Below are 19,053 nucleotides of genomic sequence, written 5' to 3'. Positions count from 1 at the left end.
GAATTGTTTTATTCTTTGTTCACTTGTTTCTGTACTAGGTTATGCAATTCTCTGAAATGTTGTAGATTTTCTTGTGTTTTCCATTTCGAGCAGCATGTCAGGGCCTTGTCCTTGTTTAGCATAAGGGATCTGGTTTTGACAGAAAGCCAGGGAGAGAAATTAGTTTTGATTCTTTTCCTTTTGGGAGGTGATAATTTAAAGTGTTTAGGAATGCAGAGTTGAATTTATTGACTGATTCATCAAGGGATAAGTATTTAAGGAAAGACCAGCTAATAATATTTAATATATTTGTAAAGGTCAGAAGGTTAAAGTGAGTTAAGTTGTGTACAGTTTTGTAAGTATGTTGTTTGCAAAGATGTGTGACAAGTCTGGTTGTACAAGTTGGGTGGTGATTGCTAATTGAATCTGGTAGTATTTCAGATTGAATAAAGTTACTTGGGTGGGAGACCAAAATCTAATCAATAATAGAGCCAGTTTGGTTTGTTGCGTTCTTATAGGTTGGGTGAGTTATGAGTTATGAAAAGCCAAAGATGTTAATGCTATTTGTAGGAAATTGAGAGTCAAGCTTCTAATCAATACTTACTTCACCTACTATAGTTTTTAGAGACATTTTTTAGAGAAATATTGGTTGAGACCCAAGATAGGATATCTTCTAAAGTTGATAGATTGTTGCCTGGTGGTATGTACAATGCAATAATGCAGAGCATTTTATGATTACTTAAGTTAAGATAAGACATAAGTTTGGCTTTAGCAAAGGAAAGTACAGGATGATTATGAGGAGTAAAAGAGGAGGGGAGGGGTTTGGATAGAGTATGGCTACACCACCTACTTTTCTTTAGAGTCGGTCAGCTCTAAGCATATTGAAACCTGGGGGAAGTACTTCAGAATCTTTAATATGTGGTTTGGGCAAGGTTCCAGAGATTACTAGTATATCAGGTGAGTGTAGGATAATGCAAGCATGTAACTTGGTCACTTTATTGCAAAGACTGCATATATTTATAGAGATAAATTTAAGCTTATTGTGTGATGCTGGAGTTTGGGTTAGGGAGGGTGTGAAATTTGGACCAGGATTAGGATGAATGTCACCACAGAGTAGCAGAAATTTAAACAATACACAGGAAAAGAAGAATTTAATTTTGGACATATTATTAGTATGTTTGATGTTAGGTATAGTGGTGAATGATACAATTTAAATTTAAGAAAGAAAATAGGGTCAATAGGATATAGATGAGGACCACCCAGTGCTGTAAAACATGGCTCGAGATGATTGTCACTGTTGAATGGGAAAAAGGGGTTAAGGTTGAATGGATGGGATATAGATGAGGAGTGATAGGTAGGGAGTAGTAATGTGTGAAATGAGAGAAAGAGGCAGTGCTAGAAAGAGAGAAGAGTTTAGGTGGAATCTGTGTGAGATAAGATGAAAGAGAAGAAAGACAGAAAAGGATTAAGGTAAGGAAAGTAAGGAAAAAACATGATAAAAATAGGAAAGGAAGGAATAGAAGGTAAGACAAGAGAGTGTGTAGAGATGGTTGTAGTGAATGAGTTGCCAGAGGGCTAGAAAATGTTTGAGGAAGAAGGAAGCTAGACAGGTAACTTTGTGTCAAAGTAAGGTAATGGTGGAAGAGTAGCGGAATGATTATGCAATTATATAGTGGAGTAAGTGTGTTGAAAGTTAGGGTGATTTGAGAGAGGGTTATATTAGATGTATAGTATAGCAGTTATAAATTAGTGAAGTAGTAGGATGTAAGCTAGGGGCAAAAACAGGTGTATATGAAAGGAAAAACAGTACAGTAAGTTGATAGGAAGGGTGTGAAATGATTTTAGTAATGAGTTGATTGGCTGATTATGAGGAGGAAGTGGATGGAGAAAATAAAGGGAGGGGTGTGGCGTAGTATGGTTTTAAATTACAAGATGGTGGGGTGGGTAGGAATTCGGAGTAGGGTAGTGGGGAGAAGTGAGTCAGAACGTAGTGGGTAGAAACCTCGGGTATCAGCATAACACCAGGTAAGTCTCAAAAAACAATCAGTGAGGTAGCCATTCTAGAAGTAATAGAAGTAGCTAAAAGCCTAAATAGAGTCACTTAGAGTAGTGTGAAGACAAAACAAGGAATAGTAAGTTGGTGCTCCAAACTCAGAAGAGTCAAATTTAAGATCTTGTTTTATAGGTATGTATCTGTCTATCCGTGTTTTTGTCAATTGACATTTTTTTCTATTAAAAATATAAAGACAATTAGGATGGCTGTACTAAACAAGGGAGGAGGTTGCCACTCTTGGAGGAAGTGTGCATGCTATAGCTACATTTTCATTTGGTTAAAGAACCAAGTACAATATTAGAACTACCAGTCCAGAAGAGAAAATAAAATACAGTATTCCATATGTATAACAGAATTAATACTGTGTGTAAAATAAATAATAATAATAATAATAATACACCTACATAATTAATTAATTAATTAATTAATTAATTAATTAATTAATTAATTAAAGCAACTGCTGAAACATTGTAAATCTAGTTTTCAATACTGGAAGGGAAGTATTATGCTCCATGTGCGAGAGTGACTGTGCAGGGCCATCTTGCTGCAGGGAGACCAGGGAGTCAGTAGGTCTATAGAGAAAGGAAGGTAAAAATTAGAAAATGTGGATTACATTCATTATGATATTCACTAGATAGGTACAGTGAGTGAGACCAAACTAACTATAGTACTATAGTGTAAACTGCATGTCCAGAATCAATAAACGAATGGGAACAGTTATTGATAGTCCCTAAGCAATCTGCGTTTTCATAATTAGATTATGTCCTTACATTGTGCTCCTGTAGGTTCAGAGCATTAGTATATAAAAAAAAAAAAACAATTTTACAGAGCAAGAGGAAATGAGCACAAAGGTACAACTTGCTCGCTAGCTTTTATACACCAATAGCACAGCTTCACATAATTATCTGTACCCCAGTTGATATGAGGGAGATTGCATGTTACGTGTTGCAAGATACAGTATAACACTGAACAATGCGCTAACTTGCCCAAGCACATGAACATCCATTGAAGCTAATAAACAAAATGAGTAACTCATCTGTACAAATGCAGCTCTAAACAGGCAGAAAGATTGTGAACCGATTCAAGGCTATCGGAACACCAACAGTTACAAGTCTAATGCAGTAAAAAAGAAATAAACATGCAGCCCTAAAAAAAAGACAAAGTTTGTGAACTGATTCAAAGCTTTTGGAACACCTGCAGTTACAAATCTAATGCAATAAAAGAAGAAATAAACATTCAGCACTAAAGGCAGAAAGTTTGTGAATCAATTCAAGGCTATCAGAACTCCTACAGTTACTTGTCTGAGGCAGTAAAAGAAGAAGTAAACATTCAATACCAAAAAAGGCAAAAAAAAATTGAGAACCGATTCACGGCTATCAGAATGCCTACAGTTGCACATGTAAGGTAATAAAAAAGAAAATAAAGCATTTATTTTTCATTTGTTACACAGTACAGATAAGCAGTCATTAAAAGCAAGGCGTAAAAGTATTAACAATATATACAGCTTGGAACTCACTTGGTGTGCACACTTCTGAAGGACAAACAACAGGAGACCCTGAGTGTACTGAGTTGTGATATGGAAAATGGCGCTAGATACGATAGAATTTAAATGGAGCAAAAGCATCATGGGAGATGAATTGCAACAGTATGATGGTATGGTAACAGAAGTAAAATAAATTAAGGAGGGCTTGAAACCCCAAGTATTAGAGTAACACCAGATAACTCTCAAAAAGCAGTCAGTGAGGTAGCAATTACAGAAGTAGCTAAAAGCTTAAATGGAGTCACTTAGAGTAGTGTGAAGACAAAACAAGGAATAGTAAGTTGGCATTCCAAAGTTAGAAGAATTAAGACTTAAGTTCTTGTTTTGCATGTATGTATGTATCTATCTGTGTATTTGTCAACTGACATTTTCTTTCTATTAAATAAAGATGATGAGGATGGCTGTACTAAACAAGGCAGGAGGCTGCCACTCTTGGGGGAGTGTGCATGCTGTAGCAACATTTTTTTAGTTTAAAGAACCAAGTACAGTATTAGAACTACCACTCCAGAAGAGGAAAGAAAATACAGTATTCCATATGTCTAACAGAATTAATACTGTGTGTAAAAAAAAAAAAACACCTATATAATTAATTAATTAAAGCAACTGCTCTACTTTTCAATAGTGGCAAGGAAGTATTATGCTGCACAAGAGAGAGCGGCTGTGCAGGCCCATCGTGCCGCAGGGAGACCAGAGAGTGTAGGATGGACAATTAATTAATTAAAGCAACTACCAAAGCATTTTGAATTTACTTTTCAATACTGGCAGGCAAGTATTATGCTCCACACATGGGAGTGACTGTGCAAGGCCTTGCTGCAGGGAGACCAGGGAGTGTAGGAGGGACACTCAATTAATTAATTAAAGACGCATGCACAGCACAATGGTGCAGAGGTAGCGTTGTCTCCTCACAGCAAGAGGTTCTCTGATTTGATTATTGGCTGGGGTGCCTTCTTTGCAGAGTCTGCATGTCCACCCTGTGTTCATGTGGGTTTCCTCTGTGTGCTCCGGTTTCCTCCCATGTTAAAAAGACATGCTTCTGGAGTGTTTCACCCTGGGCTTCCTCTGAAAATTGGCTTTGTTCCAAGTCAGACTTTCCCAGTTAACAAATGTTAAATAAATAAATAAAGCAAGGCTGACCAAAACATGGTACAGTTTTGTGCAGCCCGCTTGAACTGCTGCACGGTGACAAGCACAAACAATCACACACACACATTAACTCTCTCTCCGATTGCTCAAACACACACACACTTCAGCTTTTATACCGGCATTCAGTCACTCTCTCTCTCTCTGTCTCCGATCGCTCACACTAACACACAATCTTCAGCTGTCATGCCTGCATTCACTGTCTCTCACTGATCGCTCAAACAGACTCTTCAGCTTTCATACATGCATTCATTCACTCTCTCTCTGATTGCTCACACAGTCTTTAGCTGTCACACACACTCTTCTGCTGTCATGTCTGCATTCACTCACTCTCTTTCTCCGATTGCTCACACACACACACACTTCAGCTGTCATGCCTGCATTCACTCCCTCTCTCTCTCTCTCTCTCTCTTGATTGCTCACACAAACACACACACACACACACACACACACACACACACACACACACACACACACACACACACAAACACGCACACACTGTTCAGCTGTCATACATGCATTCAGTCATTCTCTCTCTCTGATCTCACACACACACACACACACACACACACAAACATATTCTTCATACCTCTCAACACATTTGTGTTTTCTGGCAAATCATTGATGACTGAAGTCGGAAAATAATGACAGATATTTGAGTTTCAGACATCATGCCCTTCAGAAAAATCATGCTAATGCAAAACTTATCAATTTTGAAGTTTGTAAGAACAATAATTAAAAATTGTCCCTCTTTTTCTGAATTTATCCCCCTGTTATATGGCTTTGTCCAGATTTCTTGCTCTGAGAGGTATGACATTCCTCAGCTTTTCACCTAATTTTAAATACAGCACTAAACTATGAAGTTAAGCAAGGATGCAGGTGTCCTTACTGGTTCATAGGTTGGTACTAGGCTATCGGCCCTAGGGCCTATACAAGCCTAGCCATAACAATTCCCTTTCTATTTCTTCCCACAATATTTAATTCCCTGGACCCCTGTCTAGCAGGTCGACTGACATGATCCCCGGGATGAATTTCCTATCTCCCATCCAATCGTCAAGGTTCCTTTTGTAGAGGGCCACAAAGAGGCCCTCTGCTTGACATGTATGGGGAGTCTATTCCAGAGTCTGGGGAGTCTCTGAGTCAGGAACCTATCCCTCAAGCATGTTTTGTTCATTGTGATGACAAGGTTTAGATCCCTGAAGTGTGTGGCTCTGAGTGATTGGGATTTCTTTAAGAGTAGCATGTCCAACAGCTCTGGGTTTGACATGGCCTTGTATGTTAATGCAGCGATTGCCTCTGAGTAGATGATATGCAACAGTATAGCTGGAGTTTTTTTAGATGGTCAGCATAGGGCATCTGCTTTAGGCCTGTGATTCTTTTAGTGAGGTATTTCTGCGGCCTTTCCAATTGTTGCAGATGTCTTGAGAGGTACATACCAAACGGGGCATTGTATTCTATAATGAGTCTAATAAGGGATGAGTACAGTGGGATAATGACTTTTTTCTGGATGAAAAGCCGTTAGTGATGAGGATTTCCTGACTGTTGTAGTGATGTGGTTTATCGAAGGTGAGACCGCTGTCCACCTGTGTCCCTAAGTCTCTTATCACACTTTTGGTGTTTAATGTCCTGCCACCTATGTGGTAATTCACGGATATGTTATTTCCCTAAGGTGATAACTATACATTTCTTGGCATTGAGCTTGAGCCCATGGCTCTGGCACCAAGCATCTGTTTCTGTAAGGCCCTTTTGTACAATATCCACATAATTTGGGGATTCAGTAATGGCTCCCAGTTTGCAGTCATCTGCAAACTTTGTTAGCCAGAGTCCCTTAGTGTTGGCCTATACTTCAGAGAAGTAGATGCCAAACAAGAGCGGTCCCAGGACTGAACCCTGAGGTACTCCACTTGTCACTTGTATAGAGCTGGATTTCGAGTTGGATACTTTTACAGTGTGGGTTCTGTCAGTAAGCCAGTTGGCAACCCATCGAGTGACGTAGGGATTAATGCTCAGCTTGGTAAGTTTATCTATGATTCCAGAGTGGTGGATGGTGTCAAAGGCCTTGGCGAGGTCCAGATAGGCTGTGTGGACTGCCTTACTCTTGTCCACCTCTCTGGAGACTGATTAAAAAAGTCAGTCAAGTTCAGGAGACACAATCAAACCCAAACTGGGTGGGGTCCAGTGTTTGAAGGTTGCCAATGTCTTTGTTTATAAGTTCCATGATAATACGTTCCATGGCCTTACAGATCAGGCTCGTCAGACTGATGGGGCGGTAGCTCCCAGGATCCAAGATAGATCCCCCTTGTGGAGTGGGATAACTGTAGCTGTGCGCCACTCAGTGGGCATGAAGCCTGAGGTGAAGCTATGATTAAACATGACACTTAGGGGAGGTGCCAGTTCATTTTGTAGTTCATGTAGTACACAGCCTGGGATGTCGTTTGGTCCCATGGATGCTGTATTCTTAGCTTTGGAGAGTGTGTTTTTTACCTGTGTGGCCGTTATTACCAGAATTTGTCAATCATTTGGTATTGAGATGTCCCCTTTAGGGGGTGAGAGATGGGTGAAGTTGGCACTGAATCGATATGCCAGGATATTGGCAATATCCTTGGGATTAGTATATTTAATGCCATTCTGTTGTAGTTCAGAGCAGAGCTGAACATTGCCATTTAGATTCTTGACATAGCTATAGAATGCCTTGTGGTTGTCTTTGGAATTTTTGGCAATTTTATTTTCGTAACTAGCTTTGGAGGATTTTATGAAGGATCTCAGCTTCTTACTGAGGCTGTTAAGGGAATTTTTTGCATCCTGGTTGATGGCTTTTTCTGGGGTGGAGTGACGTTATGCACTATTTGTGGAACTACCAAGGCTGAGCGGGAGGAACGAGGCCTGTAAAACAATAAAGGACAATCGGGACAGCAATTAATTTCTTGGACCTTTTTTCCCTGCTTCTTAGAGATCTAGACTCCTACACTACAGTAAGACAAGGCTTGCAATTAAAAGTGTAGTATTGATAGTGTGGATGGTGACAGTTGTGTTTGAGAGAATGTGCTTTATTTTCCTAACAGTAATGTATCTGACCTAGCTCTGAAGGGGAAGATCTGATTATGCTTTTTAAAGATGTTCGTAGTTGTACTTGGAGTTTGCTTTATTGCTTGTTATTGTCAGGTTTAGTATCTGAAAAGTGTTGAATTTAAGACGGCATTATTTTGCATATTCACTGTATTAGAGTTAGACTGAAGACTGGGGAAAAAAAGGTTGAGGTTGAAGAGAAATGTGCAGTGCATGAAAAGTTTCTGTTAAGGTTTGTACACTGTTTTGTTCCAACTTGCATCGTCCAGGGTGAATCTCGTGGTCACGTTTCTGAGTGGGCAATTAGTGTTATTTGTTTGTTCAGCTGCTTCAGCTTCAGCATATTGAGGTTGTGTTTTATTATTATGTATCCTGAAACAAGCGCAACTAGTGTTGTTGGTTTGTTCATTTGCTTCAGCTTCAGCATATTGAGGTTGTGTTTTATTATTACTTATCCTGAAACAAGCACAATTAGTGTTGTTTGTTTCAGCTTCAGCATATTGAGGTTGTGTGTTATTATTACTTATCCTGAAACAAAAATGCCTAACAGGAAAAGAAAAATTGAAGATGAAAAGTGAGTGTATCAAAGCTGATGGGAATCAGACTATTTGATTACAAATAACATGAAGGAAAATTCAATTTCTTGTTTGCATGCAAGTTTTGTCAGTGCCTAAAGAGCATAATGTGAAACGACACTGCAGTACATTATATAGTAAAACCTTTTGTAAGTATAGTGGAGAATCAAGATGCACCATTATTGCAGAATACAAGAAGAAACTGATGCACCAAACCAGTTTTTTTGCAAAATTTAGCACTGAACAAACTTCTAGCCTTGCCGCTTCATACAAAGTAGCACTGGAGTTAGCGAAAGCAAATAAGCCTTTAGTGACGGTGTGATAGTGAAGAAATGTGCAGTTGAAATGGCAAAACAATGTAATGAGCCAAAATTAGTGGAGAAGTTCAAAACAGTGGCATTATCTCAACAGACCATCACAAGAAGCGTACAATACATGGATCAGTATGTTTCAGAAATGCTGTGTAATTTAATAGCAAAATGTGAGTATTTTTCTTTGTGTCTGGATGAAAGTACTGATCAAGCAGATATGTCAACTTTTAATTTTTGTTCGAACTTTTCTAGAGGACTTTACTATTAATGAAGAACTCCTCAGTCTTATATCTTTTCATGGGACTACTAAAGATACTGATATTTTCGAAGCAGTTAAAAAGTCTGTTATGAACTATGGAGGATTTGATAAATGTTCCTGCATTGTAACAGATGGGGACAGACTTATGACAGGGACTAGAAGTGGCTTTTGTGGACTATTGAAACAAAATAATATTAACTGCCCTACAATTCATTGCATAATTCACCAAGAAACACTCTGTGGAAAATTTCTATGTCAAGTCAATGTAGCTGTAAAAATAACTGATAATATACAAGGAGGTAATAGATCTGTGAGTCATCGTAAGTTTTGAGATTTCTTGAGTGAAATGGATGCTGCATATGGTGATTTGCTCCTTCATTCTTATATTTGCTGGTTGAGTGCTGGAAAATGTCTGGAACTCTTTTGCCATTCAGAAAGAAATACCCATATTTCTTAAAAATGATGTGAAATCTGACACAACAGAACTTGAAAATCTAATGCAAGATCCCATATTTTTATCAGATCTTGCATTTATAACAGATATGACCAACCATTTGAATGAACTGAACTTAAAACTGCAGGGCAAACAGAATATTGCCAACTTATATGGTCATTTGAATGGCTTTAAAAGTAAATTGAAGCTTTTTAAATCAACATTGGGTAATGCTATTTTTACTTTTTTTCCAAATTGCAAAGAACATTTTGAAGAAATGAAGAATTTTGAGGAAATACCATTTTCAGCTCATGTGAAATATATTGACATGATCATTGAAGATTTGGAGAATCTATTTGGTGATTTTAAGGAAATTGAAGATATTTCAGTTGTTACTCAACCCTTGACTATCACTATTGAAAATGTAAGATCTGACCTTCAGCTCGAATTATGCGATTTGCAGTCAGACCCTTTTTATTCTAACAGAAGTGAAAAAATATTTTTTTTAAATTACTACCCTTAGAGAGGTACCCAAAATTGAGGAAGTTTGGACTCAAGATGTGCTCAATGCTTGGGAGAACATATCTTTGTGAAAGCACTTTTTCAATGATGAAATTCATTAAATCAAAGTACAGATGTTCGTTGACAGATAATTCTCTTGCAAATTTACTGCGTCTGACAACTACAAGCATCGACACTGATATAGCTGCTTTAGTAAACGATGCTGAACTACCGCAGAGCTCTCATCAAAGTGAAGAGGTTGAGAGGTATGCTGGTCACAAATGCAGACAGGATTTGGTCATAACTTTAAACAGAGGTGAGATAAGCACTCCAGGTCAGACATTTAATTTCTAAAAAGGACTCATTTTTTTTGTGCATTTGAATCTAACGAGTTCCAGTGGTTCAGACTTGTGAAGAATTTCTTAAGCACAGAGCCAGAGGCTGCCAAGAAGAGTGAGCATGCAGAAGGAAACACTGACACTGCTAACAACTGAGTTATGAGGGTTAAATGCCAGCAGGGGTTTAATTATTTACTACAGCTAAAAAAATGGTCCTTAATGGAAAGACATTTGTTCTTTCAAAATTATTGCATCTTGTTTACTGTTTCAATAAAAAAACTTTTATAGGCACCATGACTTTTCTGTCTCATGAAAATTTTGAAGTGCTTGCTAAACCTAATACTGTAGGACTCTCCAGATAATATAAATATATGTACTGTATCCTTGGATAAATGTTTCTTTTTTTAATGCGACCCTCGGATTACCTAAGGTTGGACAGCCCTGAATTAAAGCAACTGCTGAAGTGTTGTGAATCTAGTTTTCAATACTGGCAGGGAAGTATTATGCTCCACACATGAGAGTGACTGTGCAGGGCTGTCTTGCGGCAGAAAGACCAAGGGAGTGGAGGAGGACTGTGATATCCAAATGCCATCAGATATAGATATATTGTGGTAGCGTCTTCTTCTGCATTAATCTCCACAAAAACTTAGTACCTGTGTAACAAAATATGGCAATTATTCTTGGAACAAGGCTCAACAGGGCCACTGGGCATTTCACAAATCCCACTTATCCCAGTCTCCTAAAAAATCACACCCCACCACTAATGGTTTCTGCAACACTTCTCATACATTATAATCTGTGCACTTTTACTTACACCTCATCCTCCACCTCAACAGCCTGAGATTACACCATATTAACTTAAACATGCTTTTGTCCCAACTTTTTTCTCTTTTTACACTGCAATGCCTACATTTCTTTAAATTAAAAAAGAAGAAAAATAATAAAAAAGATGCTTACTTTATTATCTTTATCACATATAGCAATAATTAGAAATGCTTTTTTAAGTAACATACAATTTATTTCATGAAATGTTTTATGCAAATACTGTTAGGAACAAAATTATTTTAATTACAGTTAGTTTTTTCTTCTTCCCTCCTTTTCACTTCATGTCTTTCCAAACATTAATGACATGAAGTGGAGTATATGCTTTTCAGTTCCCCTCAAGTACAACAAAGTCAACAAAAGTCCAATCGTTCCCCTTTTTCTTGCATATTTCATAGATGTAATTTATGCTTTCTAATCTCACATTTATTCACCAATTTTAGTGTTGCTTGTCTTCTTCCTGTCATGTCTATCTCCCAACCCCAGACTCTGGTTCAAGTCCAAGGAACTCCTGATTTTTCTAGTCAATTCCCATGATTTTTTCCTGTCTTTCATGCATTCTCTTTTGGAACATTGGAAGAGGTTTCACTGACAAAGTCTCTATATGCCGTTTATTATCTAAAGAATGAGAATTAGAGTCCCATCCTGTTTTGTGGCTCACTTTTTGTTGGACAAACTTTTTGTATTTCCTCCTTGGCGTGTTCTGCATCCAAAAATGAATTTGATCTTCCGGGAAAAAATATTTTGAAGACAGCTGGATATAACAGCTTGAATCTCACACTTGTGTCTCAGCATTCCCTGATTGCTAAGATAAATTTGCTTCTCTTCTGCCTGTGTAATAATTTTCTACAAGCCCTCTACTGTTTCCATTTTTTAATACTTTGCCCTTCTGCCACAATGTTGCCAGGGTCAACTGTTTCTGCTGGTATAATTGTAGCATTAGTCATACAGGTCTTTGCTGCTTTCTCATAATTGGAGCATACACACAATGTGCCCTTTCAGTTAATCAATCCTACCATGGAGTACCAGTTGTTGTATCTTTCGGCTTGTCCCGGTTACGGGTTGCCACAGCGGAACTCCGGTCCGCTAATGATTGGCAGTAGATTTTTACATACAGAGTTGCCAGCCCTGACGCACAACCTTCAATGAAAGTACGCCCATTCACGCATGTCTCCACACAGAAGACACTTTAGCTGAGAATCGAACAGAGTACCAGTCCAGTTGCTTATTTCTCTTTTATAAAATTAATATAATCGATTACTTCCAGTTTCTCTTGTACAGCTGAAAATCTCAGGATCTGATGTTGTCCTTTTTATTCTTCCTCAACAAAAGGGTTACAGATCCAACTTTGCAGCATACTTCAGACATTGGATCCAACCCTCGAGCTTCTCCTTCTACCTATAATTCCCTAGTCCATTCTCAATACCTTACATCTCATTTGCCGTCATCGTGCTCAGACATAGAATCTTTCTGTTGTAGCATTTTGTTGAGTTTCAGTAACATTTTTTGTAAGTGAAAATTTTAGCCTTTCTGTCTAAAATTTCCATCTGTTACTATTGCAACCTCCCTCTTGGTCTCCATTTTCCCTTTTCTGCATTAGAAGAGTTGTTTCTATACTTTTATAGTATATTCCTAAATTACCAATTTTTTCTTGCTATACCTATTCTATCCTTCTTATCCTTTTTACAGGGCAATTCTTAATTACCATTGCTGGTAATATTTTCTTTCTATAATATTTTCTTCAAAAAAAACAAAAAAGGTCTTTGTTTATGTATCTCAGTTGTCCTTTCCTTCTATTGTCATGGCTGACAAGCTGACAGGTTTTAAAAAATGCACTTGTGGGCACAAAATCCCTAATTTGGATGCCCACAATGAGTGTGTATATTGTCTTGGAGCAGCTCATCTTAACACCATATGCTCAATCTGTGCAGCCTTCAATACAAGGGCTTTATACTGATAGACGCAACAAACTGATACTTGAGGGTCTACTTCCTCTCTCAACTACATCTTCTTTAGGGGCTCAAACCCACCAGTAAATCCTCAAAAACTCCTTCAGAGCATTAAAAGCGTTCTCCACCAAAGTCCCTAGGACTTCTTTGGAACTGCCACAAAAAATTTCAAAAACATTAGGTCCAACGAATTCGAGATCCAAAATCATTGGATCCTAAAGCTTCCGATCCAGTTACTATATTGGCAAGCCAAACAGCTCATGTTTCAAATCCCAAGCCCTTGGATCCAAAACCTAGTACATCATATACTCCAAGAGCTCGCTCCTCAGAATTCCTCTTGGATCTTGTCTCTCCTATGTTAGATTCCCGTTTTTATGCAGACTCCCAAAGAGCACACTGTCACATCTTCCACGTACTCCAGATGTCTTTCCTGAAGTGGACATGGAAAGGATGATGCGAAGGTTCATCAGAGCTCAGATCCAGATGGGGGTCATCTTGGCTGTGTCCCCTATTGGATCCGTGAATCTTCTGGCCACTACTCACATAGTGGTGTCTCCTTCTTCGATCCATCCTTCTATTTCGGAGCCCCAGGATTAGATAGCTATGAGAGTTCTGGAGTTGGATCCAAAGAGAATTACTTCCTTGACTCTGACAGCATCCCTAACCAGTTCTGTTCCTATTCCTTTGGATTGGAAGAGATCCTGGAGCTGAAGCATCAGCATTGGATCCTTAGGGCTGGGATCAACTCCAATGCTATCAGATCCATCCCTGTCCCTTGGAGCCTTGGTGCTGGACAGCTCAGGTCTGGTTCCCTCCTCCAGGCATAGATCCAGTCGGAATCGTGATCTACCCATTCTGGAACACTCAGCTCCGGTGTGGGTGGCCACGGCTTCTCCAAGTCCTTCTGCCTTGAAGGATGTGGAATGGGTTTTTTTCTCTCTGTAGAGATCTGAACTCTTATCACTTTTATCCATCCCTATTTCCTTCTTGGTTCTAAGCTCTGAGTCCATCAAGCCTGTTCCACAGGGGCAGCCAGTTCCACCTAGCTTCCACTCAGTCCTTATAGAGTGACTCTCTCTTCTGATAACCTCCCCCAACATCCTCCCTGAGGAGATCTGTTGCAAGAGGACTTGCAAAAAGAGGCACATATATTCTCTGTTGGAATCTCTCACTGAAGATACCAAATACGAGCAACGGGAAGGGTCCCTCTGATCACCACCTGATGACTTCTCCTTTGGAGATATATTACAGATCCTTAGCCAGAAAGGTAGTTGGTCTTCAGATAATCTTTCTCCAGAGGAGTCAGTATTTCTGGAGGCTTTTGGTTTGGTCCCATCTACATTTTTAGTACCCCTCATCACCCCCGGCGGATGAGCTTATTGATCTAGTCTGTTGCCGGGCATGGAAGGAGCCAGATTCCATTGAGCATATACGGTGTCGACCTGACAAATTCCTAGCTTCCCCTAAAGATAAACATCACTAGAGTAAAGGAGTCCCAGTAGATGCTATGATGGTGGTGGCAGCCACTAAAAAAAGAGGGTCTATATTAGAACATCGAAGTTTCAAAACTTCGAATGTTCTAATATCGACCCCTATTCAGCAAAATCTGAAAATATCGAAGCTACAGAAAACCAAATTTTTTCCTAGGGAAAGAATTTGGTTGTCCGTTTCTGTTGCTTCAGTATTTTCAGCTCTGTGGTGGAAAGTTACGGGTCGGGTTCAGGTAAGTGTGCGATTGAGTGCGGGTTAGGTTAGTTAGGATTAGGGTGCGGGTTAGGTATGTGTGTGATTTTGTGGACGTGAGGGTTAGGGCGGGTTTGGTGAGCTAGGGTTAGGGCGCGGGTTAGGTATGTATGCGATTGTGTGGACGTGAGGGTTAGGGCGGGTTAGGTGAGTTAGGGTTAGGGCACGGGTCAGGTAAGTATGCGATTGTGTGGACGTGAGGGTTAGGGTGGGGTAGATGAGTTAGGGTTAGGGTGCGGATGAGGTGAGTATGCAATAGTGACGGACCTTAGGGTTAGGGTTTGGGTTAAGGTAAGTGGATAGTTAGTGGTGTGTGTATAGTTTAGTGTAGGGTTAGGTGTAAGATTTTAGGTGTATGTGTGTGGATTGCTGTTTGTTTGGTGTGCTTGTGTTGTGTGTATGTGTTTTGGAACAGCAAATTTTATGTTCACTGTTTTCAGCTTTCGCTGAATAGGGGTTGATATTAGAACATTCGAAGTTTTGAAACTTCGATGTTCTAATATAGACCCAAAAAAGAGATAGAACAGAGCTCATCTGCCCACCCGCCAAACAGAGAGAGTCTAGGGTGCTGGACAGATTCGGAAAGTGAGTCTTTGCCTCAGCGACATTTACCTTGAGGTCCCTTAACTATATGGCACACTTTAGAAGGCTACAGAGAGATTTGACCAAAAAAATTGTCAAATTTTTTCTCTGAGTCCATGTCTGCAGAGGATTTCAAAAGTTCATCTTCTCAGCTGGCCACTCTTTTACCAGTTTCCAGTGTGTCCATGAGGTTGATCTCTCACCCAGTTGAAATCATCTCACAAGTGGTCTGTTCAGACATTGCCATAAAGAGACATGCCTGGATGCAGCTATCTGACTTTGCAGAGCTTTTCAAAGCTTCTTTCATCAACATACCCTTTGATGGAAAATATTAATTTGGTTTGTCTGTGAAAGAAATGCTTACCTACAGTGAATAAGAAGGAAAGACCTTGTCTCCTGTGGGACTCAGGTTTTCTATCCCTCAATGAACATTCTCTAGAAATCAGAGAGGTGGTAAGAAAATGTGGTTTTACTATTCTTGGGAACCTTTCCAAGATCCATGCAGAGACAATTCCTTCAGAGGCAGAGGAGACAGTTCCAACAGTAGAAGTCACTATAGAGGCAGAGGAGGCCCACAAAATCAGGGTTTCCATGATTCTTTTCCGAATAGACCCTATCAGCACTCTTGAAGTGCTGCCTGACTGCCCAAATGTGGAGGCATTTGGGGGACAATTATCCTTTCACCCAGATGCCTGAGTTGCTATAACAAAAGATACTCGAGTGCTAAAAATAATATCCAGAGGTTACTTCATGTCCGTCTCCCAGTCTACAAAAGAAAGAAGCTTTCTGATGTTCCACCCAGTGATAAGGAAGGCAGCAGTCCAAGAAATTCAAAAGCTGCTAGAGTCATCCAGGAGGTTCCACCAGACAAAACACCATTCAGAACTTACTCATGCATCTTTTTAGTGTCCAAAAGGACAGGGGACCTGAGACCAATTTTGGATCTAAAATTGAACCAGTATGTGAAAAAGTGAAAGTTCTGAATGCTCATGGTCCAGTCCATTCTGCCATTTCTTTGTAAAGGTGATTGGATGTGCTGTATAGACCTTCAGGATGCATATTATCTCAACAAAATAAACAGGTGCTCCTAAAGATATTTACGCTTTTGGCTTAGATCCAGTCATTACCATTTCAGAGCCCTGCCCTTTGGACTTACCACAGCCCCCAGAGTGTTCACCAAATGTATGGCAGTAAAAGGATTCTGAGTGTTTCCATACCTAGATGACTGGCTCCTCACCACATCCTCTATGCATCTCTTTCAACAATCCTGGGACCATTTGCTCCAGATTTGTCACTCAGTGGGAATAACAATCAATTGTGCTAAGTCAGATCTGACACCAGTACAGAGCCTAGAGTGTATTATCTGAACACGACAATGCAAATTGTATGTTTACCAACTCATTGAATGGCCACACTCAGATCTCAGGTTCATCAGATTCTATCCCACCCATCTCCTAAAGACAGAATTATTCTTCAAGTGTTGGGGTCTATGGCAGCAGCAATAGTCCTACTTCCTTTAGCACATTACTGTATGCGTGTTCTCCAGTGAACTCTAGCAGTTCAGTGGTCTGTTCTTCAACAACCTCTTTCTTTTCCAGTCAAGCTTACACGGACTTGCAAACACTACATCCTTTGGTGGATCTAGTCAGACAACATATACCTAGGCTGACCCTTTGTTTTACCAGCCCCAATGGCCATGGTGACTGAGGATGCCTCCTAATTAGGGTGGGGGAGTTGTATTACTTTGAAAGGACGGTCCAAGGCATGTGGTCTCCCCAAGAGACCAATTTGCATATCAGTGTCCTGGAGATGAGAGCAATCCTATTAGCATTGCAGGCATTTTAAGATGCTATTCCTCTAGGGACTATTGCGATTCAGACCGACAGCACATTTGTAGTCTGGTACATCAACAAGCAAGGGGAACTCGGTCTTACCCTCTCTGTTGGGAGGCTATGAGAGTGTGTCAGTGGGAAATCTCCACCAACCACTTTATAGTTGCAATACACATTCAAGGAAATATCAACATACTAGTGAACAAACTCAGCAGGTCAATTCTGATGCCTCATGAGTGGTCTCACAAACGATCAGTGGTGGAGGAAATATTCTGTTGTTAGTGCCAACCTTGCTGTGACCTCTTTGTGTCCCCCCACAACAACAAATACAGCAAGTATTTTGCCCTGATCCCTCCTCATGGGGAATCATCGAGAGATGCTGTAGTCCATATTTAGCCATCCAGTCTCCTTTACGCTTATTCCCCACTTCCCTTGATCCCCAAATTCCTGCAGAAATCAATCTGGTTGAAGAGCTCAGTCATCCTCATTGCCCTCTACTGACCTTAATAGGTGTGGTTCCCCTTCCTTCGGTCTCATCTTCGCTATCCTCCCCGGATACAGGACTCAACTCCAGATCTCGTCTCACACTCCTCAGGGATGAGTCATCCCAATATCCCAGCCCTGGAACTAATCACATGGTTCCTTCAATTCCAGTAATAGCCAGACAGCCTGTGCTTTCTTCCCCAGTATGTACCATTCTATCATCCTCGTAAAAAGACTCCACCAAGAAAGTTTACAAGAGCAAATGGAAAAGATTTTCCCATTGGGCATTGAGAAATAATGCTGACCCTTTTATTGTCCCAGTCTCTGCTGTTCTTGATTTTTCTGACTGCTGTTTTCAAAAAAGAAGCTAGTTTTTCTACAATTAAACTACAATTGGCAGCCATTTCAAATTTTCATATAGGAGATAAAAATTATTCTTTGACTTCTTCCAAGTTATGTAAAGCTTTTCTGAAAGGCACTTTTCTCCTCAGACTACCAATAAAGGATCCTTCACCTTCATTGGATCTGACTGTGGTAGTACAAGGTCTGGCTCATAGGTTCATAGGAGGTTACTAGGCCAACAGCCCTAGAGCCTTTACAAGCCTAGCCATGTTAATCCAAGTATCCACATTTGTTATTTTTGGGTAGTTCACAGTAAGAATGTATGAATATAGTGGGCCTGTGAGGAACACCGGCTACCCCTGTCCATGAGGGACATGGGTGCCACCCCAGAGGTGAATTTGCAGTCTCCCATCCAGTTATCTAGGTTGTTTAAATAGGGTCAGTGAGGATCTTGGTTTTATGTGAATATTTAGTCTATTCTAGAGAAGCGTCAGTCTCTAGGAGGCATACCTGTCTCTCCAGCATGATCTGTTAATTTTACAGACTAGGTTGATATCCGTAGAGCGAATGACTCTTGGGCCATTTGACTTGCAGATGTGCAGCATTTCCATTAGGGCATGATTGGAGATTGCCCTATAGGCCAGGCACAAGTCACCTCTCAGATACACAGTAAAGTGATAGGGCTTTCAGCCTGTCCAGGTAGGTCATGGTTTGGAGTCCTTGTATTTTCTTAGAAAGAAACCTCTAAGGTCTCTCCATCTGCTGCAGGTGTCTGGTGAGGTACATGCAAAAGGGTCGAGTAAAGTTAGAACATCCCTTGACCTGGATGCTATGCCCTTGCTTATGAGGTGCCCTATGTAGAAGGCTTTCCTTACCATTGTGGAAACATGGTGGTCAAAGTTCAGATTGCTATTAACCTGTTTCCAAGTCTCGCGCCGCTGGCTTGGCACTTGGGGGGGGGGGTGCTGTCAGTATTATAATTTGTAGGGAATTCTGTTTTGCCATAGGGAATAATGCATTTTTTGCATTTAGCTTTAGACCATGGCTTTTGTTTGTGTTAGCCCTTCCTGTAATATGTTGACATCGTTGTGGGACTCAGTGATTG

Source organism: Protopterus annectens, chromosome 16.part0 (genome assembly GCF_019279795.1).
Source record: "Protopterus annectens isolate FY-2018-M chromosome 16.part0, PAN1.0, whole genome shotgun sequence".
NCBI classification, from domain to species: Eukaryota; Metazoa; Chordata; order Ceratodontiformes; family Protopteridae; genus Protopterus; species Protopterus annectens.
Note: the sequence above shows the minus strand (reverse complement) of the source record.